Source organism: Hemicordylus capensis, chromosome 1 (genome assembly GCF_027244095.1).
Source record: "Hemicordylus capensis ecotype Gifberg chromosome 1, rHemCap1.1.pri, whole genome shotgun sequence".
NCBI lineage: Eukaryota > Metazoa > Chordata > Lepidosauria > Squamata > Cordylidae > Hemicordylus > Hemicordylus capensis.
Window position 1 is genome coordinate 80474039 of NC_069657.1, and position 23961 is coordinate 80497999.

Consider the following 23961-nt stretch of genomic DNA (forward strand, 5'->3'; position numbering starts at 1 on the left):
AATTGAACAGGCCTGGTTTAAGTATACAAGTGAAGTGTTTAGCATCCCAATTGACTCTTGAGCACTCTTTAGTGATGCAATTAGAAAGGTTTTATCATCATTAAGGGGTAACATTTTACTTTAAACTCTTAACACAGAAGATTCTTGTGGGTAAAAGAAAGTGAGATATAGGTGTTTCCCATAGTCTGGGAAACATACCAACAGGAATTTGAACTGGATACCTCTGGCTTGCTAGTCAAGTCATTTTCCCGTTGCGCCATTAGGTGCATATCCACTACACCAGGGATTCTCAATGTTGGGTCCCCAGATGTTATTGGACTTCAGCTCCCATAATCCCCAGCCCCAGTGGCCTTTGGTTGGGGATTATGGGAGCTGAAGTCCAATAACATCAGGAGACCCAACATTGAGAATCCCTGCACTACACGATATTTCATCATTTCTTTGGCAGCATCGTAACCCAAAGCCAGTAGATATTGTGGAGAGAAGCCATATCTGCCCAGGTTATCATAAAGGCTCTGGCACCAATTAGAGTGAATTGTGTGTAATGAGTTTGTGCTTTGTACAGAAGAACTGACAAATGGACAGAGATCAGGTGCAGTGACAATGGGTGGCTTGACTTGATGAACCAACGTCTAATCCACTAGAAGCCAACTTCTGGGTTAATATAAAAAAGTGGATAAAGGAAACATTGATTTGTATGTGTGTAGCAATGTTTACAGTACAAAATGCTTTATGCTTATCTCATTTATTATTCTAATCTCACTTGTCCTCACAATTACTCAATAAAGTAGGTGAGTTGTGCATGCGAGAGAGAGAGAGAGAGAGAGAGAGAGAGGTGAAGAGGGACTAGGAAGCTTCATGAGTGAGTAGGGGGCTGAACCCTGTTGTGCATTGTGCCATGTCCAGACTTCAAACTAAAATTTACTTATTTCATTCTGTGGAAATAGAAGACACTAATATTCACTTATTAAAGCCGCTGACGTAACCTAGTAAGAGCGGCCTTAGTTCTATTATGTTTTTTCTTTCATTTCTGATCTTTTGCATCCCAAGGAGTCAGGCAAAATGCAACATGTTAAAATCACCAAAGTAAAATAGTAAGAATGTCAGTATGAAAATACAAAGCTATTGTCACTGGACAGAAGGAAAATATGCACTTTATTTTATCAATCAATCAATAAATAATAAAATCCAGCAATAAAGAAATGGGTAAGGAGCAGTTTTCATGAGCAGCTCTTTTTACACAAAAATGTTTGACCTGAAATAACTGGTTGTAGGACTTTATAGGAGGGGCAGTCTGCAAACCAAAGTGATAGTAAACCCCAGTGTATGGCATGTCTTTCCCCCTACTGCACAAGTAGCCGCCAGCTCACTACCCACCTAGCCCTGCACTTTTTGTAACAAAGAAAGAGAATGGGAAAGAGGGAAAAGAAAATGAGAAATTATTATTTTCTCTGTTTTGTACTGATGTGCAATGGCTGTATAACTACATATGTTGGGGTGTGCATGGACCATTTGGTGCAGTTCAGTCCGAATTTGAACAGAATTAGGATCGAACCATGGGAATGCAAACCAGTTTGGTCGAACCAATCAGCTGAGCCGGTTGGTTCAATGAACCAGATGAAACTGGTTCGAAGTAGTTCGTGATCAAACTGCTCCAACTGGCCCAGTTCTCAGCGGTCTAGTTCACAATCGATATGGTTCTGCACATCCCTACCATATGCTGTTTAAGTAGAGTTCAGTGTGAGTCAATAAATGCCTTTGACTAGTCAAGTAATTAGTCCCATAATATACTATTAGTAAAAGGTTATGAAGATAGGAAACAGTATTCATTTTCATTTTCTGTTTCTTGTTATCTTTTTTTCTCTCTCATCATTTTTAAGAAATAACCTCAACTGCAGAAAAAAGTATTTCACAATGCACACTCTTTTTTCCCCAATGCACAAAATGTGCCTAGCTGTACATTAGGATAAATAATATTGCTTGCAATATTGCCTCTTTATTTTCTAGTTCTGCTAGTACAGAGACCCTGTGCTGGACATTTACTGGCATATGTGTATTTATTTTTTAAATAAACTGAGCATGTTTCCAGATCTGTCATATTAAGTACTATGAAAATTAGAAATAGCTCTTTGTTGACAGATTCTAATTTGAACCATTCAGCAGGGTGAAAACTCTCTGTTGTACATTGCTCTTTGAATTCATTTCAGATATCTCAGAGGCACATATCATGCTAAATCCTAGTAAAAAAGGGTGCAGCATCACTGAAATAGTGACACTACTCAACTCAGTACAATCATTTTGCCCTTGAAGTATGCCTACAGGTTGTCACAAAGGAGTGCTCACCTGCAGTGGTGGAACCTAACCGTGTGTGTAGACATAAACCATGTACATCACTTTAGGCTCCTTGGAGGATGAGTGGGATATACATGTAAAAATATGAATGAATGAATGAATGAATGAATGAATGGTGAATTTCATCCAGGAGTAGCAAACCCAATTTCTGTACATTGCTCAACAAAACATCATTATATTCAGGGTAATTTGTGGAATATATCTGTGGTTTGTTAAGTTTACACCACTCACATTAATATGGCATTACCCCACTCCAGTGTTCTTCATTGTGTGGCCAGCAGGCTGCAGGCAGCCCACATATGTCTCGCTGCTGCCCCCTGAATTGCTCTCCCCTCCACCCTACTGACTGGCGTGGGGCCTTCTGCCATGGGCCTCTGTTTGCCCTCCCCACTTGCCGCTGGGCTGCATCTCACCAGGCACCTTAGGCTGCTGCCATTCACAACTGTGATCCAGTGGTGCAGGGAGGTAATTCTTTCCTGTTTCTCAGCAACCCCGGATATTAGTTGTGAGTGGCGGCTGCCCGCAATTTCCTTTCCTGCCTAAGGAAAACCTGAAGGCACCTGGCAAACATTTTCAGAGTACACCATCCCCCCTTGCCACTGGGGCACATGCTCGGGGTGGGGCGGTCTGCTGGGTCAATTACAAACTCACAGAAGAAGGTGTGGGTGGAGTGCACCCAGCAGCGGGGAGGGGGGGGGGACCACTACAAAAGTAATGAACACAGACATCATGTTGTCTGTGCATACATAACTGTATGCAGGTACATGTGTTTGTGGTTTGTTTTTTAAAAACTCTTTTCTATATTTCAAAGAATAAGCAATACAACTAAAATTAATATAATAATTTTAAAAAATAAACAGAACCCCCCCCCCCGACAAAAATATATATAATTCCTCCCTTCTGATCTTCAAATTTAAAATATAATATCTATCTCAGGACCGTGAGAAAGAAATGGATGGACCAAACAAACAAACAAAAGGTGGTTGTTGTTTTTAAAAATCCTTCTTTTACAAAATATAATCTTCAAAATCCATAAAATTTATTAAAATTAGACCAAATTGCAACCATTTCCTCTTCTTTTCCATTTTGAAAACAAACAAAAAAACACTTGTTCTAACTGTGCTAGGGAGCACATATCCAATAATCCACCACTGTTTATCAGGAGTAAACTTGTCCTTCTAATGTTGTATCTCAATCCTTTTTGCAATTCCCCATGCTTGAAGAATCCATTGTTCTTGATACATAGATAAAATTCCATACTTTGAACATATTCCTAGATGACATGAACACCTTTAACAACCTTTAACACCTTTAACAATAGTCATATTGACAATTTTATTAATTTCCAACCAGGTGTTTGTGTGAATGATTTGAAGTGCATTCACTTCAAAAGTGAACCTGGGTACCTGCCCCTTCAAATGTAGGCTACAGATAGGAAGTGTACTACTGTATATGCATTGAACCTAACATGCGTACACATATACAGATCTGTACATGCATACAAGGTACACCGATTGTGTGTTGAACATTATGTGTGAATAGGGCTTTAAAGTTAGGTTTGTCCGAGTCAGGAACTCTTGTACTCTACACTCTCTCAGAAGTTCCAGGTATAATCAGATTTAGTATGGAGGCAGTGCAAGTACAGGAGAACCTCGTTAATAGTGGGTCCAGCATCCGCTATTTTGCATATCCACAGTTGGGTAATGGACACCCTACCTCTGTATATGCCAAAAAATGGCATAATAAGGGTTAAATCCTCATATCCAGGTCGGGGTGGAGGTCATTTCCCTGGAGGTGATTTCTGGCTGTCATTTTGAGACCAGGAGCCATTTTATGGCTCATTTTACACAAAATACAGGGCTGGGGAGGAAACTGGTGATTTTCAGCAATTTTTTTTACTCTTGGGGGCATCTTTGGACTGCTGAATGGTAGTGGAGCACAGCAGGGCACTTTATTTGGCCCATTTTTCCCTTTTGGGGGCAATTTTGGGCGGTGCGGGAACCTAACCCTCCCCCAGCTTACGTTCACTTTAATGTGAACTAATGTGAACAAAGAAGGCACTGTTCTTTGCAGATTCCCTATCCGCGCCTCCCACCCCACGGAATGGAACCCCCGTGAATAGCTGGGTTCTCCTGTAATTGTTAACATCGTGCTTGACACTCTCAGACTTCAGCTTGGTTCATTCAAACTTTTAGCACAAAGATGTTCTTGTTTGCATTCTGGGGCATGCAAGTGTTTCTGAGGAGCCATCCCTGAAAGAGTTGCCACTTGGTTAGAAACACAACTGGTCTGGCTTTCTCCCTATTCCTTTAGCAAAGGGCAGGTGAAGCACATATGTGGAAGAGCTGGTAACAATTTTCATGGCATGAAGTGAAACATTATTTATCACCTGATAATTGCTGCAGCTCAAAGTGCTTTTAAAAGGACAGCTTGAATTCAGATCGAGATGAGACTGTAGGCTCCAAGGCACTATTAAATGCACTTTATGATTCCCAGTACTCTGCTCTCATCTCCAGCAATAATCCTTATCTCTTTTCCTTTATGATGCTGACCATGTAATAAATTGGTTTATCTAGATGTACTCCTTGTTCCCTATGGCAATTTCTATTGCCATAGAGTGGGAAATGTTCCCTCACTTAACAGACTATGTACTCTGACACCTGATCTTTGGGGTGGAGATGACATATTCATGTTTCAAATGCAGTGAATAACTTTAGCCACTAGATGGCATTGTGTGAAAAAAGATTGCCTCCTCAAGTTCCATCTAGCTCAGTACTGGCAACGGCTTATCCAAGGCTGCAGGCAGGAGTCTTTCTCAGCCCTATCTTGGCAACGTACTGTATGCTTTGGTAGTTTGTTGGTTCAATTAAAAAAAATCTTGTCCTATTAAAAAAAAATAAAAATCTTGTCCTATCTTGGAGATGCCAGAGAGGGAACTTGGACCCTTCTGCATGCAAGCATGCAGGTGCTCTTCCCAGGGCAGCCCAATCCTCGAAGAGGAATATCTTACAGTGCTAACATGTAGTCTCCCATTCAAATGCAACCCAGGGCATACCCTGCCTAGCAAAGGGGACAATTCATGCTTGCTACCACAAGACAACCCCCCCCCACACACACACAAGTCCTGCTATGCTGCCTCATCGTGGTGGTGGTGGGGTGTTGAGGTATGAGTGAAGTACGCCGGGAGGTATACTCCCAGTAGGGTCACTCAAAGCGCAAAGGTTATCCCAGCTGCCCAGCTAAAGCAAGCAGGCACCTATATTGGACAGCAGCGATATAGGATGGTGCTGGAGGCGGACGATCACTTCAGTCACAACGACAAAGGCATCATTTCATACTGTGCGGGAGAAACCACTCCTATATTTTACCAAGAAAACCACCTGGATAGCCAAAATGGAATGATCATCAATGTAGTGCCAGATGATGGGCCCCTCAGGTCGGATGGTACTCAACATGCTATTGAGGAAGAGCCGAGGAACTCTCAGAGTACCGATGGTGTTTATTATGACACAGTTAGACTAAAGCCTTCTGGACGTCTAGCAGCTGATGTTGCCGTGCAGGAAAAGAAAATCCGAAGCTGCAAAGACAGAATTACAATGGGAATGTGGAATGTAAGAAGCATGAATATGGGAAAGCTCGACACAGTGAAAGATGAAATGAATCAACTACAGATTGGCTTCTTGGGCATCAGCGAATTAAAATGGACTGGAATGGGACACATTCAGTCAGAAAATCATACCATTTACTACTCAGCAGGACACGAGAAACGAAGAAGGAATGGTGTTGCTTTCATAGTCAGAAAGGATATAGCAATGACAGTACTTGGGTACAATGCGGTCAGTTACTGACTAATATCAATTAGATTTCATGGGCAACCCTTTAACAGGACAGTTCTTCAAGTCTATGCCTGAACAACTGGTGCAGAAGAAGAGGAAGTTGATGAGTTTTATGCTCAAGTTCAGGTTGAAATTGACAGAACATGCAAGCAAGATGTGATGCTGGTGGTTGGAGACTGGAATGCCAAAGTTGGAAAAGGTAAGTCGGCCTATATGGCCTAGGAAACAAAAACGAGGCTGGAGAACGACTGATTAGTTTCTGCCAAGCCAATGATCTCTTCATGGCTTACACATTCTTCAAACAACCAAAGCGGCACCTACATATATGGACATCACCAGATGGAGTACACAGAAATCAATGGTGCAAGGAGGTGGAAGAGCTCAGTTATAACAGCAAAGATATGGATGGGTGCCGATTGTGGAACCTATCACGAACTGCTCATGTGCAAGTTCCAAGTCAAGTTAAAGCAGAAAAACAAAGCTATCCAGTTTCCACAATATGATCTTGAGAATGTACCCACCATTTTCAAGGAGAACATCAGGAACCGCTTTGAAATTCTGAACTTCACTGATAGGGAACCAGAGGAACTGTGGAATGAAATGTATTATTTATTTATTAGAGGCATTTAATATACTGCCCACTCCGAAGACTCTGGGCGGTGCACAATAACAAGCAAACAGGCAACATTAAAAATTACATTCTAAATTAAAAACTAAAATAACTACCAAAGAACAGAAAAATAAACTACAGGGCAAAAGCCTGGCGAAAAAGAAAAGTCTTCAATAGCAATTTGAAGATCGGTAAGGAAGGGGCTAGCTGGATCTGTAGGGGGAGAGAGTTCCAAAGGAGTGGGGCAGCAACCAAAAAGGCCCTTTCCCAGGTCCTAGAGCCCCGAACATCTCGGAAATCAGGGACTGACAGAAGGGCCATCTGAGATGATCTAACCGGATGGGATGTAACTGGATGGGAGAGGCGGGTCTGTAGGTAGATAGGCGCAAGGCCCCGCAAGGCTTTGAAAGTCAGAATCAGGACCTTAAATTGAGCTTGGAAGCGAATAGGCAACCAGTGCAATGACTGTAGGAGAGGTGTTACCCTGTCATATTTTCTGGCACCCATGAGTAGGCGAGACGCTGCATTCTGGACCCACTGCAGCTTCCCGATCGTCCTCAAAGGTAACCCTAGATAGAGAGCGTTACAATAATCTAAACAGGAGATAACAAGGGCATGAAATCAAGGAAGTTGTTAAGGATGAATGTGAAAAGAGACCGCCAAAGACCAAGAAACAGAAGAATGCAAAATGGATGTCAGAACAGATGGTGGAAATTGCCAAGAAGATGAGAGAAGCCAAAGTCAAGAAAAATAAAGACCTCAGGAAGGAACTTAATAGAGAATTTCAGAAAGCTGTTAGAAGAAACAAGTAGTAATACTACAATACTACAAGTGGTAATACGACCTTGAGGATGGAAATAGACACAGAAAAAGAAGGCAAGTTTTCCAATAGATCTCTGAACTCAGGGGGAGGTTCCAACCTCAAATTGGTATGTTAAGGGATGCCAGAGGACAGATAGTAACTGATTCAGAGAAGATCAAACAGAGATGGAAGGAGTATACTGAAAATCTGTATAGCAGGGACGTCAACGTCCAAGATACTCTAGAAGATATTCCCTACTTGCAAGAACCTCTCATTCGGGAAGATGAAGTTAGATCAGCATTCCGGTCATTACCAGGTCAGAAGGCTATAGGAATTGATGGAATAGCTACAGAAATATGGCAGGCAACAGAAGAAGAATCAGTCAAAGCTCTAACCAAACGATGCCAACAAATTTGGAGAACTACACCGTGGCCAACAGATTGGAAGAGGTCAGTCTACATACCCACACCAAAGAAAGGAGACTTAACAGACTGTGCAAACCATCGCACAATATGCGTAATTTCACATGCTAGCAAAATAATGCTCAGGATCATCCAATGCATATTAGACCCCAATGTGGAAAGGGAAATGCTAGACATTCAAGATGGTTTCAGAAAAGGCCAAGGCAGAAGAGACATCGTTGCTGATGCATGCTGGATAATTGAGAAAGCCAAAAAATATCAGAAAGAAGTCCATATGTGCTTTATTGACCACAGAAAAGTCTTTGATTGCGTCGACCATGTCAAGTTGTGGAATATCCTTAGGAAAATGGGTGTCCAAGAACATCTAATTGTTCTCATGAGAAACCTATACACAGGGCAGGAAGCTGCAGTCCAGATGGAACATGGTGAAACAGACTGGTTCCAGATTGGCAAAGGAGTAAGACAAGGCTGTATACTTTCTCCTTCTTTATTCAATTTATATGCTGAAGATATACTGAGAGAAGCTGGATTGGAAGAAGATGAGTGTGGTTTTAAAGTTGGAGGAACAAACATCAATAACCTGCACTACGCTGATGATAGCTAAGCTGATAGATATTCTGATAGCTGAGAATGCAGATGATCTGCAAGCTCTAGTAATGAAAGTCAAGGAGCACAGTGAAAAAATTGGACTACAATTAAATGTAATGAAGACTAAACTAATGACAATGGGTACAGCCACCAGCCTCAGAATTGACAGTGAAGACATTGAAGTGGTGGACAGCTTCTGCCTTTTAGGTTCAACCATCAACTGCAAAGGATCCAGCAGTCAAGGAATACGCCGCAGACTAGCACTTGGTAGGGTTGCAATGAAGGCCTTGGCAAGGATATTTAGATGCCATGATGTGTCTACACCTACAAAGATTAGAATTGTTCAGACAATGGTTTTCCCTGTGACACTCAATGGATGCAAAAGCTGGACTTTGAAGAAGGAAGATGTAAAAGGTATAGATGCTTTTGAACTTTGGTGCTGGAGAAGACTTTTGAGGATACCATGGACAGCCAGGAAAACAAACAAATGGACCATAGAACAAATCAATCCAGAATTTTCACTCAAGGCACAAATGACCAGGCTAAAACTATCATAGTTCGGACACATTATGCAAAGACCCAGCTTCCTTGAGAAGCCCATAATTCTGGGGAAAGTTGAAGGAAAGAGAAGAAGAGGACCAGCAGCAAGGTGGATGAACTCAATTGCGACAGCAATGAATGCCCCACTGAGAGACCTTAAAGGCCAAGTTGAAGACAGATTATCCTGGAGAGAATCAATCGATGTGGTCACTAAGAGTCAACACTGACTTGACGGCACTTGATCACCACAAGACCAGCTCTCCTCCCATAAAAATGATGATGAGACAATGGGCTGTTTTTAGGTAGGTTCATTGCCATGAAACATATGAAGCTGCCTTATACTGATTCAGACCATTGGTCCATCTAGGTCACTATTGTATTGGCAGCAGCTATCCAGGGTTTCAGACAGTGGGCTTTCCCAGCCCTACCTGGAGATGCCAGGGATTGAACCTGGGACCTTCTGCATTCAAAGCAGATGCTCTACCACTGAGCTACAGCTCATCCCCCTCCATCACAACACTTGTGAGTTCTTGATGAACTCACAAGTGCTGCATGTAAAAACCACTTCTCACCCTATGTTCTATTAGTGGGTAAGTACCTTGTCTTAACTGCCACACATCTTCTATGAATGAATGCAATTGGCTCCCACCACCCTGAGCTTAAACTGAACCAGGATTCTGTCCAGGCATCTCCTCTTAATGCTCTGGTTGAACCTTGGAGGTTGCAGTTAAAAACACAGCATTTGAACATGTGCCGAGTGCCTTTTCCTCATCAGTGAGAAACCACAGCCCACCCTTATAGTAAGGGGAAGGTATCACAGTAAGTGAGAAGGTGTAGCTTTAAGGTAGGCTTGGAAAATGAGAACAATTCTCTGTGAATTAACTCATTGCTCCATGCAAAACTGTAGAATATGAGTGCAGGATTTTATGGTTCTGGAGGAATCATCCACATATAGAGCTTTGGACCTATTCACCCAGGCTTTTAATTAAATATTGTTTTGACATCGTTTTAAAATGTTGTTTTAATGTTTTGACTTTTGCTATGTCATCTATTTCATTTTAACTACTGTTTTAAGTTTTTGTTTGCTTGTTGTAAACCACCCAAAGACGAGAGTTTGGTGCATGTATAGAGTATAGAAATGTGTTAAATAGACAAACAAACAAACAAACAATATATTACATATTCAGGCTAGCCACTTCCACCTCTTTGCAGACGTGGGTGTAGCATATGGGAATCATTCAATGGGCTTAACACAGCCTCCCAAATTATATTTCAGAGAGCAAACTGTTAGGCAGACAGAACAAATATGATTGCATGCTGAGGCTTATTCAGTTCACACTGGCCTATCATCAGAATATGTCCTGGTCTCTACTGATGATTCATTTGCCTTCAGATTTCGCAGTGAACACATACTCCTACTCCAACTATTGTAATTACCAGTAGCAGTCCCTATTTTTTGGTACAGCCCCCCCTCCGATCACTGTCTCCCCACCCCTTTTGTGATGATGTTGAGGATGAGATTTGAAAATTGTGTGCACAAATCATCTTTTCGATTTGATTCAACCTTGAATAGAATAGCAAAAAATGAATCAATTCAACAAATAGAGTCAGGAATTCACAAAAATTCATGAATCACCCATAGGGAACAATGGGAAACTCAAATCACCCCATTGTCCCCCATGGGTAGGTCCTAGACACACAAAGTGGGTTGGGTGGTAGGGCATGACCCAATGTACGTCCAACCCAACCCACAAAACAATCGGTCAATCAGATGATTTTTAATGCATTTTTCAATTTATCTGGGTCAGTAGGTCAATGAGCTCAATAAAATTGAGAAATTAATTAAAAATCACCTGATTGCCTCATTGTTTTGTGGGTTGAGTGGTAGATAGGTTGGGTCATGTCCTACCACCCAACCCACATTGGTGTCTTTAGGGCCTACCCATGGGAAACAATGGGGTGATTCAAGTTCCCCATTGTTCCCTATGGGTGAAACAAGCAGAGTGCACACATTTTGCAACCCTACCTTGCCCTCCCCTGCAAAAAAATGCAGAACAGAAGCACACAAAATCCCTCCCAACACATAACAGAACACCACATTTTGACAAGCTCACAGTCCAAAGATGGCCAAAAATATTCACTGACCCAGAATCCACTGCCAGCCACAATGCCTATGCTGCAGTAGCATCATTGGCACAAGTGACTCTTTCTCACTCCACTATGACTCAGTCTTCACTTGCAACAGCTGCCACAGCACAGCAGCACCCTTAGAAGCCAGCAAGCATAGCCATAGCAACATCTCTTTAGTCACATTTTGACTGAATGAGTACACCTTTCAATGCAGATTGCAGAGCAGTGAGTGAAGCACAAGTTATTCCAAGGCCAGACACAGAGCTCATCCCAGCAATCACCAAGTAATATTACACCCACTCACACAGCGCTGAGTTGCCACTGTCCATTTCTTGCCACAACATCATCTCACAAACAGACCAAACCAAAGCCACAATTCAAGGAAGGCACCCAAGTTCTGCCCTTGTCAATCTGAGATCCAGCAAAACCAGATAGTTATAACAGCAATAGGTAGCATAGCAAAAAATCAAACCTTCCTTGATTCCTTGCTCGTCTCCTGATGTAAGGACTCTCTGCCTCCCAGTCCCTTTGAATATATTTTGAAATTCCCTCCTGTTTTGTTCCCCCTTTGTCAATCTGAGCTCCATAAAAACAGTTATAGCTGCAACAGCACAGCATATACTCAGTCCTGAGAAAAGAAAACCATAAAACCAAACCAATGTATCCATTTCTTCATAAGGGCTCTCTCTCTGCCTGCCAGTCCCTTTGAATAAAGATTTTGAAATTCCCTCCAAAAGTGTTCCCCCCATCCTCTCTCCCCCCAGCCAATGGGGACACAGTTGCTGATGCCAACACTTGATTTGTATGATAACTAGCCAACCAAGAAGCAAGTTTATATCAAGCCAATCGGAAGCCAGTGCCAGAAAACCAATCAGCAAGAGGGACGGGAAGCCTGTCAAAATGGCTGCCTGAATCACACGAATTGATTTGTAGCAAATCAGGGGTGATTCAATTTGGCCTTGAATCAGCCCCTTCATTTAAGAGGCAATTTGATTCATGGGCAAATTTGCAAACCGACCCCAATTCTTCACACATCCCTATTTGAAAATGTGCACTATGGGCTCTATGGGGAGCTTGGGAGCAGTGTTCCCTCTAACAGAGATTCCCAGATGTTGTTCACTACAACTCCTGGCATCCCCAGCTGCAATGGCCTTTGGCTGGGGATTATGGGAGTTGTGGTCAACAACATCTAGGAATCCCTGTTAGAGGGAACACTGCTGCTCCCAAGTACAGACTTCATCCTTTAACTACCTGACCTACCTCCCGAGTTCTTTTCCAGGCTTTCACATTGCCTCAAACTCATAGAGACATCACTATCACCCTACCCAGGGGCGTAGCCCTCATTGTGCGAATGGGTTCAAAGAACCTGGGCCGCCAATGGAAAAGGCTGCCAAAGCCCCATGGCTCGGGCTCCAGAAGAGCCTCGAGTGAACTCCCCCTTCCCACGCCCGGGCCACTGAAAGCCTGGGTGAACTCTGCACCAGTTATTTCAGGCAGTGCGACTGCCCAATATAACATTTTCCCCTTCCTCTCCCTCTCTGGAGGCTGCCCAGACTGCTGCTAGGCTGTCTCCGTGCCTGACCCTACCACTCTGATAGGTTACTAGGGACACCTTAAGATTCTCATATGAAAAGAACAGAAAAGAACCCTAATTATATGGGAGAAACCAAGCACGGAGACAGCCGAGCGATGGCCTGGGTCCAGCCCCACTCGGCGGCCCCCTCCAAATACGCCCGTTCGTGTGACGTCACATGTACTGGGGCATGGCTCAGGCTCCAGAGGAGCCCAGAGCGAACTCCCCCCTCCCATGCCCAGGCCGCCGAGAGCTTGGGTGAACTCTGCTGCCAGTTATTTCAGGCAGCACGACTGTCTGATAGAACATTTCCCCCTTCCTCTCCCTCTCTGGAGGTAGAGAAAGGGGAAAACATCCTATCAGGCAGCTGATGTTGCCTGAAATGATGAGCTGAGAGCTCACTCAGCTCACACGAGCTGAGAGCTCACTAAGAACTTACTCACTCACTCACTCGGCAGCCCAGGCCACGCCCCCTTTGCACGTGATGTCACACAAAAAGGCATGGCCTGGGCTGCCAAGAACCCAAACGAGCTCTCAGCTCATCATTTCAGGCAGCATCGGCTGCCTGATAGGACGTTTTCCCCTTTCTCTCCCTCCAGAGAGGGAGAGGAAGGGGGAAACGTTTTATCGGGCAGTCACGCTGCCTGAAATAACTGGCAGCAGAGTTCACCCGGGCTCTCCGTGGCTCAGGCGTGGGAGGGGGGAGTTTGCTCAGGACTCCTCTGGAGCCTGAGCCATGGGGCTTCAGTGGCCTTTTCCATTGGCGGCCCGGGTTCTTTGAACCCATTTGCAAAATGGTGGCTATGCCCCTCGGAGAAACGATGAAGACAAACTAAGGTAGCACACAGCTCACCCAAGCACAGGGCAGTATAGTATGAATGAATGACACCTCCTCAAAGTAAATAATTATAATTAAGAAATAAAATGAATGTTATGTATTTCTTTTTAAATTGGAGCTTACAAGTATTAGAAGTAAAAGGGAAGAATAGTTTAAAAATGGCAAAAGTGACAAACAAGTAGAAAACGACAAGATATTTGACATTTTCCTTCATGATTCAGCTAGCCTTTTATTTCCAGAATCTCTCAAAACATACTTTGTTCTACAAATGTCTCGCTGAACAGACTATTTTCAGAAAGATGCTATCCATGAAGGAACACACACCAACTGGAATAATGGGACCCTAGACCAAAAAGAAAAGAAAAAGAAAAAAGTAACTTCCTATGAAATCTTCTCACAGGAGTAAAAACTCCTCCAAGCACTGATTGGCAGAAAGGGTACTTAACTACCAAGGGCTGAAGAACCAGCCAATTAGGGAGAAGGCTAAGACTAAGAACACAACTTCAATGTGGTTGAGAAGCATGCAGAGGAGGGCCTTCTCCATGGCAGTACCCAGAATGTCAAACTCTCTACCTTGAAAGATCCATCTTTTCCCTTTTGGATATTTTTTCTTCCACCATCTGAAGATGTATCTGTTTAAGGCTGCTGTTAACTTGGAGTAATGGCTCTTGGCGCTGTTATTTGTTGTCTGTTTTTATTCTCTCTGTTTTTCATTTTGTACTTTTACTGTTTATTGTATTTGATGGTTGTTGCGTTTTGTAGAGTTTATTGTTGTAAGCTGCTTTGGACATTGATGGGAAAGCAAGATATTAAAAATAAATAAATAAATAAATATCTAGGATCTACCCCTGTCAACTGGACAAAGAGGCACTGCTCCGAGTGTCCCTGCCAAATGAGGTGAGGTGGGTGGCTACTAGGGAGAGGGCCTTTTCAGTGGTTGCACCCCATTCATGGAATAGCCTCCCCAGTGAGGTTCACCTGGTTTCCTAACTTTGTTTTTTTAGATGCCAAATAAATACTTTTTTGTTCACTCAGGCCTTTAAAATTTTGATATTTAAATTTGATTTTTAAAACTGATTTTTTTTTAAAAAAAAAAAGTTTTAAAATTGTTTTGTATTGTATTTTGCTTTTTTGTGTGTGTGTATTATGTTGTGATTTCATGTGTTGTGTTTTTGCTTGATCTTTTAATGCTGTGTTTTGAGCCGCCCCGAGAACAATTAGTTATGAGGTGGCTAACAAATAAATTACATCATTTACAGCCAGCATAGTGTAGTTAGAGTGTTGGAATAGGACTGGGAAGACCTGAGTTTGAATCCCCATTCAACCATGAAACTCATTGGGTGGGCCAGTCATGTACCTCTCAGCTTAACCTACCTCACAGGGTTGCTGTGAGAATAAGATTAGCCATGCACACGGTCTGAGCTCCTCGGAGGAAAAGTGGGATATAAGTGTAAAAAAACCCCCTTTGTTATCAATAATAATTTGTTTTTGTTTTTTAAATAGTGGCTATCTTAGATTTATCAGGGGAAGATCAACTGCTTCTATTTAGCCCAGTATAGTGTCTCTCCAGTGGCTGTTGCTGATGTCTCCTATGTGTTAGATTGTGAGCCCCTTTGAGACAGAGAACTATTTTTTCATACCTTTTGCTATGTAAACCACTTTGAGAAATCTTTGGGAGGGGGTGAAAAGTGACATAGTAATAACAACAATGTTCTACTATGTATTATTGCATTTTTAACAAAGTCAGCTATTGTTGTCGATTTATTGATCTATTTATTTATTTGTTATTAGTCAGTTTACTAACTCCCTGCTTCAGAAACCAATACAGGACTGGTTGTGTAAAGTAAATGAATGCATCATGTAGAAGGCAGAGAAGAGCCTTCAGTAGCATTTTATGTGGAGGAGGCTCAGGCACTGAAAACGTTACAAGCAGGGGCATAATTATAGTAGGGTAAGGGGAGACAGTTGTCTGGGGGCCCACTGCCTTGGGGCCCCCCCCAGAGGCAAGTCACATGACTGACTCCCCCAGCCACGCACCAGCCTGGGCTTCCTTCAGTTGTATTCATCCTCCAAAACGTATGTGAGTGTTAAGACCTGGAGCTACCAGAACAGCATGTCTTTCTCTAGTACCATTAAATGACTTGCATCGTCCACAATTTACAAAACCTTTTTAAAAAATAATTTAGGATGATGTTCTATTGTGGGACATAGGAGATATATATCACTATGCTTTTTGTTACCACTATTCAGCCTCATTTAAGATTTCTTTACTTCATGAGCTGAGCTTTAGTGAGGAGGGGGGGATTTTAAAATCTTGTCTCTGGGCCCACTCCAACCTTGCTACGCCCCTGGTTACAAGTACACAATAAATTCTCTCTTTTCATCTGTGAATGTTGGTGGGTATACAGTGAAGTGCATGAAAACCAGATGGGGCGCAGAAAACCATAGTTTCTTTAAAGCTCCTGGTATAGCCTTCTAAATATTGCCACGAAGAGTGTTTTTCCACAGACTACTGACCACTGCTGCTTTCCCCTACTCACTTAATAGTTTGCTGCAAATGTTAACTTTGTGGGAGAAGCACTTCAATTTGCAGGAGCCCCCAGGAAGGTTTGCTCTCTCACCACCAGCTTTTGGGGTTATTGTATGTTCCAGGCTCCAGCTGTGCTTGTTTATAAAACCCTGTGGGAATGAGAGCTCAGCAGGGGGTTCCTGCTCCTCTTGCTGGGAATGAGATAATCCTCTCCACTCACACATATCTGTGACAGGCTTGAGAGATAACAGAGGAGGGAATCCAAACATCTGGCAGCCGTTTGCCTGCATGAAGCCAGGAAGAGAGCCAAACACCCTCTCAACAAACAGCAAACCTCATCTCTTCCTAGCAACTCTCACTTTTCAGCCTTCGTTCCCAAACCTCAAAAACCTTGACTCATTCTCTTATCATTTCTATGGAACAGCTAGAGTTCAAAGTGCTGGCCAATATTGCTCCTTCTCCTGTTAGGTTGGGACAAGATTATATTCCTATTGTTCAGATGGGAAACAAGTGGAGAGACAGTGACTTGTATTGGTAGTGACAGTGGCTATTGGATTGTTATGCAGTACTCCGTGAGACTATCCTGCTAATTTATGGACCAATTTATGGAACGCAGTGACAGAACCAACTGTTTGGAGGCTTGGAGTTCAACTTCTTACACCCTCTAGTTAGTATTTATTTGTCTAGCTGTGCCTAGAAACTGCGCAAGGATCAGGGATAACTTAAATGTGCCTGGAAAGGCAGTGGTTTAAATTGTTGGGCTCAGCCTTTGCACATGTGTGTGAAGTAAAACCAATGTATCTCCGAGTGCATTTTTTCACTGCTGAGTGACAGTCCTAGGTACATAACTGAGATTTCAGCCTATGTGGCTTCTGTGTGGGCAGGCTTTTGAGACATTAGGAATCATTATAGGATCAATAGCATACTGGGTGGCTTAACACGATCTGCCACAAGTAAGGAAGGGAGAGGAATGTTGGGGAAATGTTGGAACCAGCAGCATGCATTAATGACAGGCATATTGTGCAAACCCACCCATGTCCAGTTCCCAAGATTCACTGCCCAACTTCTATAACCAAGATTTGAAGTCAGGCAGAGCATCTTGGGAGAACATCAGGCAGAAAATTCAGGAACTGGACTTGGGCAGGTTCATACAACATGCTTGCCAGGAACATGCATTGCCACTTCCAGCATTCTCCTGCAACGTTCCCGCCACTTTCTTACTTGTGGCAGATCATGTGCAGTCATAACAACATAATGAGGTCATTCACACAACCAAAACCTGGGTAGGACCCAGGTTTGGGAGCTATGTGTGCCCCCAATTTTCAGTTGTGTGGAAGGAGAGCTGGTCTTGTGGTAGCAAGCATGACTTGTCCCTTTAGCTAAGTAGGGTCTGCCCTGGTTGCATATGAATGGGAGACATGATGTGTGAGCACTGTAAGATAGGTGATGGAGTCACTTTGAGAAGAGTAGAAGGTTCCAAGTTCCCTCCCTGGCTTCTCCAAGATAGGGCTGAGAGAGATTCCTGCCTGCAACCTTGGAGAAGCTGCTGCCAGTCTGTGTAGACAATACTGAGCTAGATGGACCTATGGTCCATCTCAATATATGGCAGCTTCCTATGTAGCAAACAACTAGGTTGGAGGAGAGAGAAGTGATTGTCTGGAAGCAAGATATAAGGAAAAGCTGGGTAGGACAGCACTGTCCTATCCAGCTTTCATATCCAGCATTTGACCAAAGTAGGAGGAAAAGCTGTTCTACCCAGCTTTTATTCCTACCTTGCTTCCACACAATCACTTCTCCCTCTTCCTACCTAGTTGTTTGCTCCCAACAACCGAAAATTGTGTGCCAGTCAATGCACACCAAATCATGGTAAGGAGGTGAATGGGCCACAAAGGAGCTTGTAGCTTTGATGATATATTTGTAAAGAAGGTCACTCCACACATTGACACTGTGCCACTCACTTAAAGCAGAGTATTTTCAAGATTCCCTTCTTTGGCTGAGTCCTCGGAAGCTCCTACTCTTTGGTTATCTTTCATATCCCTTAAATACATCCATATGCACAGCAGCTGGACTTGATCTTCATCATCTGTAATATGATGTAAGACATCATTTGCATAGCATTTGCTTGAAGAACTGCTGACTCAAAGCAAGGTGTAGGGAGTACTCTGGTATGTGAGAACATAATGTACTGCATACATACTTCCAATACCAGACACACAATCAGCGCACAAAACAAATCTGTTGTGGAATACATCCTCCTCTTCCTTGGCCCTGTCCACTTCTACACCTTCGCCTCTTATTACCTACTACCCCGTGCATAACTGGGAACACCTGCACAAAAGAGTTGTCAGAATACTGCTTTTGTCTACTTTTTGAGCTCCAGGCACTTTATTGAAGGCACAATGGTGAGAATGAGAACCTTTTGCACATCAGAGGAGTCTATGGCTCAGATAGTTACATCCTGCCAAACAAAGAAATCTTGGGAAATAAAGCAATAAAATAAGTTGCAAAATCAAGGGTGGCTCATCCATCAGGCAACAGCCTCAGACAGCACCTGTGCCAGGAGGCAGCAAGTGTAGCCATGCCATCCTACCCTCCACAGCCTATAGGTGTCACTGCCTTCTGTTGCCACTGATGCCACATCCCAACTCCTCACTGCTCTCTTCCTGCCCCCCCCGTCCCCTTGTGTCCCAGCCCCGCCCCCAATACCAGCTCCAGCATCAGGGGAAGGGCCTGCCCTGCCTTCCTCACTCGTGCTCCCCTTCCCCATCTGCTGGCTGCCTTGCCTTCTGGGTACACCAGTTTTTAAACTGCAGATCAAAGGTGAGACAGCACCATGGGAGGTGAGAATGGAGCTTCTAGTTTCACAAGCTGGTTGCTTTCTCTGTTCTCTTTGCCCCCCGCCCTGTGATTTCCACCTACAGGTTTGTGCACTTTGCTCCTGAAACAGAACAGACACAGCACACAAGCCAGTGGGTTAGAGGCATGGGGGTGGGGGGAGTGAGCGGGAAAGTGTCCAGCCACAGCAAGCAAAGCTAGAAGCTCTGTTCTTAACACCCTTGCCACTTCGTTGCCAACACTCTGCAGTTTAAAACCCCAACACGCCGGGAAGTTAAGGCAGCAGGGAAAAGGGGAAGGGTGGTGCAGGTGAGGGAGGTAGGGCTGACCCCATTCCTGATGCAGCAGAAGGGTCAGCCAGCAACAGGGGGCTGGACCGGTGGTGTCGTCAGCACTCATGCCAGTGCTGAATTAAACTACTGTATAGGAGAGACTGTCCAGATGTCTAACTGCCCTGAGTTCTTGGTGCCCATGAGGTTTGAGGTGAGGCAAAGCAGGGTTAGGATCTGGCTGAGGCAAAGGCTGGAGTACCCTCGAGAGGCCCCAGGGAGCAAGTTGACCCACCAGGGTCTGTAGGCAAACGGAGCTCTAAGTACTTTTGCACTCAGATCTCTCCTCCCTGCCTCCCCACCTGATGTACTCAGACCTTAAAAGGGCCATTGCCTGGAGTTGGTGCTCCTCTTCCATTCCAGCCATTCTCCCCTGAATTTCTGCTGGCACTGGCATGCTGATGCCAGGGGATGTGCTGCTGGTGGAGAGGTCAGCTCTGTGGTGGGTTCCACATGTGTTCCACATGTGTTGCCTCACTCACAGGAAGCCTGAAGAGGCTTCCTCGGGGGTTTCCTGCCCCAGGACTTCCTCAGGTTCCCACTCAGTGGCATGCTCCAGATCAGTCTCCACACTCTCTGCTTCATTGGTCGGATCCAGGGTGAGGGCTGGCAGCAGTTCCATCACCTCAGTCTCCGATTCTGTGTCACTACTGAAAGGAGAGGGAGTAGTGACAGGCTGGGTCATGACACTAACTCAGCTGGTATAAACAAAAAGACAAAATAATGAATGGTCTCCCCTCTCAAATGGAAAGACTGGGCCAGGGTACTAGGAGAGACAGTTATCTAGACTCTATTGCCACGCCCTCGGTTTGATACCGTGAACTTCCCTGCCAGGTGGCCAGATACTGACATCTATATCCAAATCCCAGTCTGAATGAGTCAGAAAAATCCCCACTGATTTCAAGGTGAAAGTTCCAGTTAATGATGCCTAACTGTAGCCATTGTTATAGCTAACGGAAATAAAGGCATGGATTGTGGAAGCAGCATCTCTAGTATACTATTACAAGATTCACATCTGACTATTGCAAGCGGACTCTCACAGTGGTTTTGTCCTAAGGTGGTACCTGGACAGTAGCTGGATTTGATAAAAGACTTAACTTCCATTAATGGTCCACTGATGCTTCCTTAATGGGAAAGTTCCCAAGACTTCTCTGGAAGGAAGGAGGTCATGAGGGTTTAGTAAATTGTCTTGTATCCACTTTCAATTGATAGGAGGTGCTAATGTCTGATTGTAAGAAAGAACAAAAGATAAACAGCTTGTGTGAGACAGAGACTAGGATGGTCTAATGCTCGTATATTTATAAATGAAGCAAATATTACAAAAACACCATCAGTCTCCAATGATTCCTCCTCCAAAGGAAAGTTGTGTAGGGCTGCTCTTCTGGAATTTCTCACTGCTCAGGAAAATGGAGAGTAGGTGTAAGAATATATATGTGTGTGTGTGTGTGTGGTGTGTGTGTTTGTGTGTGTGTATGTGTATGTGTGTGTATATATATATAGTATTAGATCTTCTAAGTACTTGGGAGTGGAGTGTGTGTGTGTGTGTGTGTGTGTGTGTGTGTGTCTGTGTGTGTGTGTATATATATGGTATTAGATCTTGTAAATACTTGGGAGTCACCTTAAATATGCGTATTGCATTGCCAGCTTATCAATTTAGACTTAATAAGACTGTCATCTGCAATTGTACTTCCCGTCATTATTTTGATTTCAGTGGCTGATGTCCAGACTGGTGTTGCACTAGCTCAATGAGAGAAGTTGTGCGCACTTAAGAAATCTGCAGAGCTGCACAAAGTTGCACTGCTCCATGACATGCAACTGCTAGTGGAAGACCCTTTATGGGACACACAAACAAGACTGTGCAACATGTCAACATCTGCTGCTAGTTGAAGAACTAGTCTGGGATAGATGGTCCTTTCTTTGCACAATGTTATTGCACTGTGTCCTTGTACTTGGGCAATAACATTATGTTAGCACACTAGCTTAAATAATGGCCAGTGATTCAGAAGAAAATTTCTTGCATTATGAAGTCTTGTCTTCACTTTGCAATTGCTAAGAAATAGTTACAGTGGTGGCACCCAAAAAAATATTGCTGAAGGTGCAAGTTGTATTTCTGGGCAAGATCTTTTTTCTATATGTTAGAGTTCTGAAAGGGAAATGATACATTTTGCATATATGTCCCCATCTTAAACATACTTTCTCTAAAGTAAGCCCTGTTGGTTTTAGGAACATAGGAAGCTGCCTTATATGAAGTCAGATCATTGGTCCATCTAGCTCAGTATTGTCTACAATGACTGGCAGCGGCTCACCAAAATTTCCGGCAAAAGTCTTTCCTTCCCAGGCTTACCTGGAGATGCCAGGAATTGTAACTGGTAACTTCTACATGCAAAGCAGATGCTCCACTACTGAACTATGGCCCCATGCCAAACATCATACATTTAACATAAGAACAGCTCTGCTGGATAAAGCCCAAGGCCCATCTAGTCCAGCATCCTGTTTCACACAGTGGCTCACCAGATGCCTCTGGGGAGCCCACAGGCAGGAGTTGAGGGCATGCCCTCTATCCGGCTGTTGCTCTCCTGCAACTGGTATTCAGAGTCATCCTGCCTTTGAGACTGAAGGTTGCCTATAGCCATCCGACTAGTAGCCAATTATAGACCTCTCCTCCATGAAGTTATCCAATCCCCTCTTAGGGCCATCCATGTTGTTGGCTGTCACCACATCTTGTGGCAGAGAACCCCACAAGTTGATTATGCATTGTGTGAAAAAGTACTTCCATTTGTTGGTCTTAAATTTCTTGGCAGTCAATTTCATTGGATGACCCCTGGTTCTAGTATTATGTGAGAGGGAGAAGAATTTCTTTCTATACACTTTCTCTGTACCATGCATGTCTCCCCGCAGTCATCTTTTTTCTAAACTAAATAGCCCCAGGTGTTGTAGCCTTGCCTCATAAGAAAGGTGCTCTAGGCCCCTGCTCATCTTGGTTGCCCTCTTCTGCACCTTTTCCAGTTCTACAACGTCCTTTCTTAGATGTGGTGACTAGAATTATACGCAGTACTCCAAGTGTGGCCGCACCATCGTTTTGTATAAGGGCATTATAATATTAGCCGTTTTATTTTCAGTCCCCTTCCTAATGATCCCTAGCATGGAATTGGCCTTTTTCACAGCTGCCGCACACTGAGTCGACACTTTCAATGAGCTGTCTACCATGACCCCCAGATCCCTCTCCTGGTCGGTCACCGACAGCTCAGATCTCATCAACATATACTTAAAGTTGGGGTTTTTTGTCACAATGTGCATCACTTTATGCTTGACAACATTGAACCGCATTTGCCATTTTGTTGCCCACTCCCCCAGTTTGGAGAGATCCTTTTGGAGCTCCTCACAATCTGTTTTGGATTTCACTACCTGAAAGAGTTTGGCATCCTCTGCAAATTTGGCCACCTCACTGTTTACCACTACTTCTAGACCATTTATGAATAAATTAAAAAGCGTCAGTCCCAGTTCAGATCCCTGGGGGAACCCCACTTCTTACTTCCCTCAATTGTGAAAACTCTCCATTTATACCTACCCTCTGTTTCCTGTATTTCAGCCAGTTAGCAATCCACACATGTACTTGTTCTCTTATCCCATGTCTGCAAAGTTTTCCTAGGAATCTTTGATGAGGAACTTTGTCAAAGGCTATTTGGAAGTCTAGGTATACTATGTCAACTAGATCACCTTGATCCACACATTTGTTGACACTCTCAAAGAACTCCAAATGTTTCGTGAGGCATGATTTACCTTTGCAGAAGCCATGCTGGTTCTCTTCCAGGAGGACCTGTTCTTCTATGTGCTTTACAATTTTATCCTTGAGGGTGCTTTCCATCAGTTTGCCTGGAATGGACGTTAAGCTAACCAGCCTGTAATTTCCCGGATCGTCCCTGGATCCCTTTTTGAAAATCAGTGTTACATTTACTACTTTTCAGTCCTCCAGTACAGAGCCTGATTGCAGGGATAAATTATATATTTTAGCCAGGAGGTCGGCAATTTCATATCTGAGTTCTTTGAGGACTCTTGGATGGATGCCATCTGACCCTGGCGATTTGCTAGTTGTCAGTTTTTCCAGACAGTTTAGAACATCATCTCTTGTCACTTCTATCTGACTCAGTTCTTTAGCCTTCATCCCCAAAAGCCTAGTTCAGGAACAGGTATATGCTCAATATCCTCTGCCGTGAAGACAGACGCAAAGAACTCATTTAGCTTCTCTGCAACCTCCCCTTAATAATCCCTTTCACTCCCTCATTGTCTAATGGTCCAACCGCCTCCCTGGCAGGTTTCCTGCATCTAATGTATTTAAAGAAGTTTTTGTTATTCCCCTTGATGCTTTTAGCTAAATGTTCCTCAAACTCTCTTTTTACCTCCTTTATTGTCACCTTGCATTTCTTTTGCCAGAGTTTGTGTTCCTTTCTGTTCTCTTCATTTGGACAGGCCTTCCCATTTATGAAGGGAGTCTTCTTCCCTTTTAGGGCTTCCTTGACTTTACCTGTTAGCCATGCTGGCATCCTCTTGGAGGAAAGTTACCTTTCCTCCTTTTGGG

At 43.6% G+C, this 23961-nt stretch overlaps 1 protein-coding gene and 1 non-coding gene across 2 annotated transcripts in view; both read right to left on the bottom strand.

The window, feature by feature from the left end:
* Positions 1-23961, bottom strand: part of TMEM229B (transmembrane protein 229B) — a 156312-nt gene that overhangs the window by 128560 nt on the left and 3791 nt on the right. The gene's annotated exons all lie outside the window — the stretch shown is intronic.
* On the bottom strand, positions 9580-9656 carry TRNAS-UGA (transfer RNA serine (anticodon UGA)). The gene has a single exon. It is a non-coding gene; the product is annotated as a tRNA-Ser (tRNA).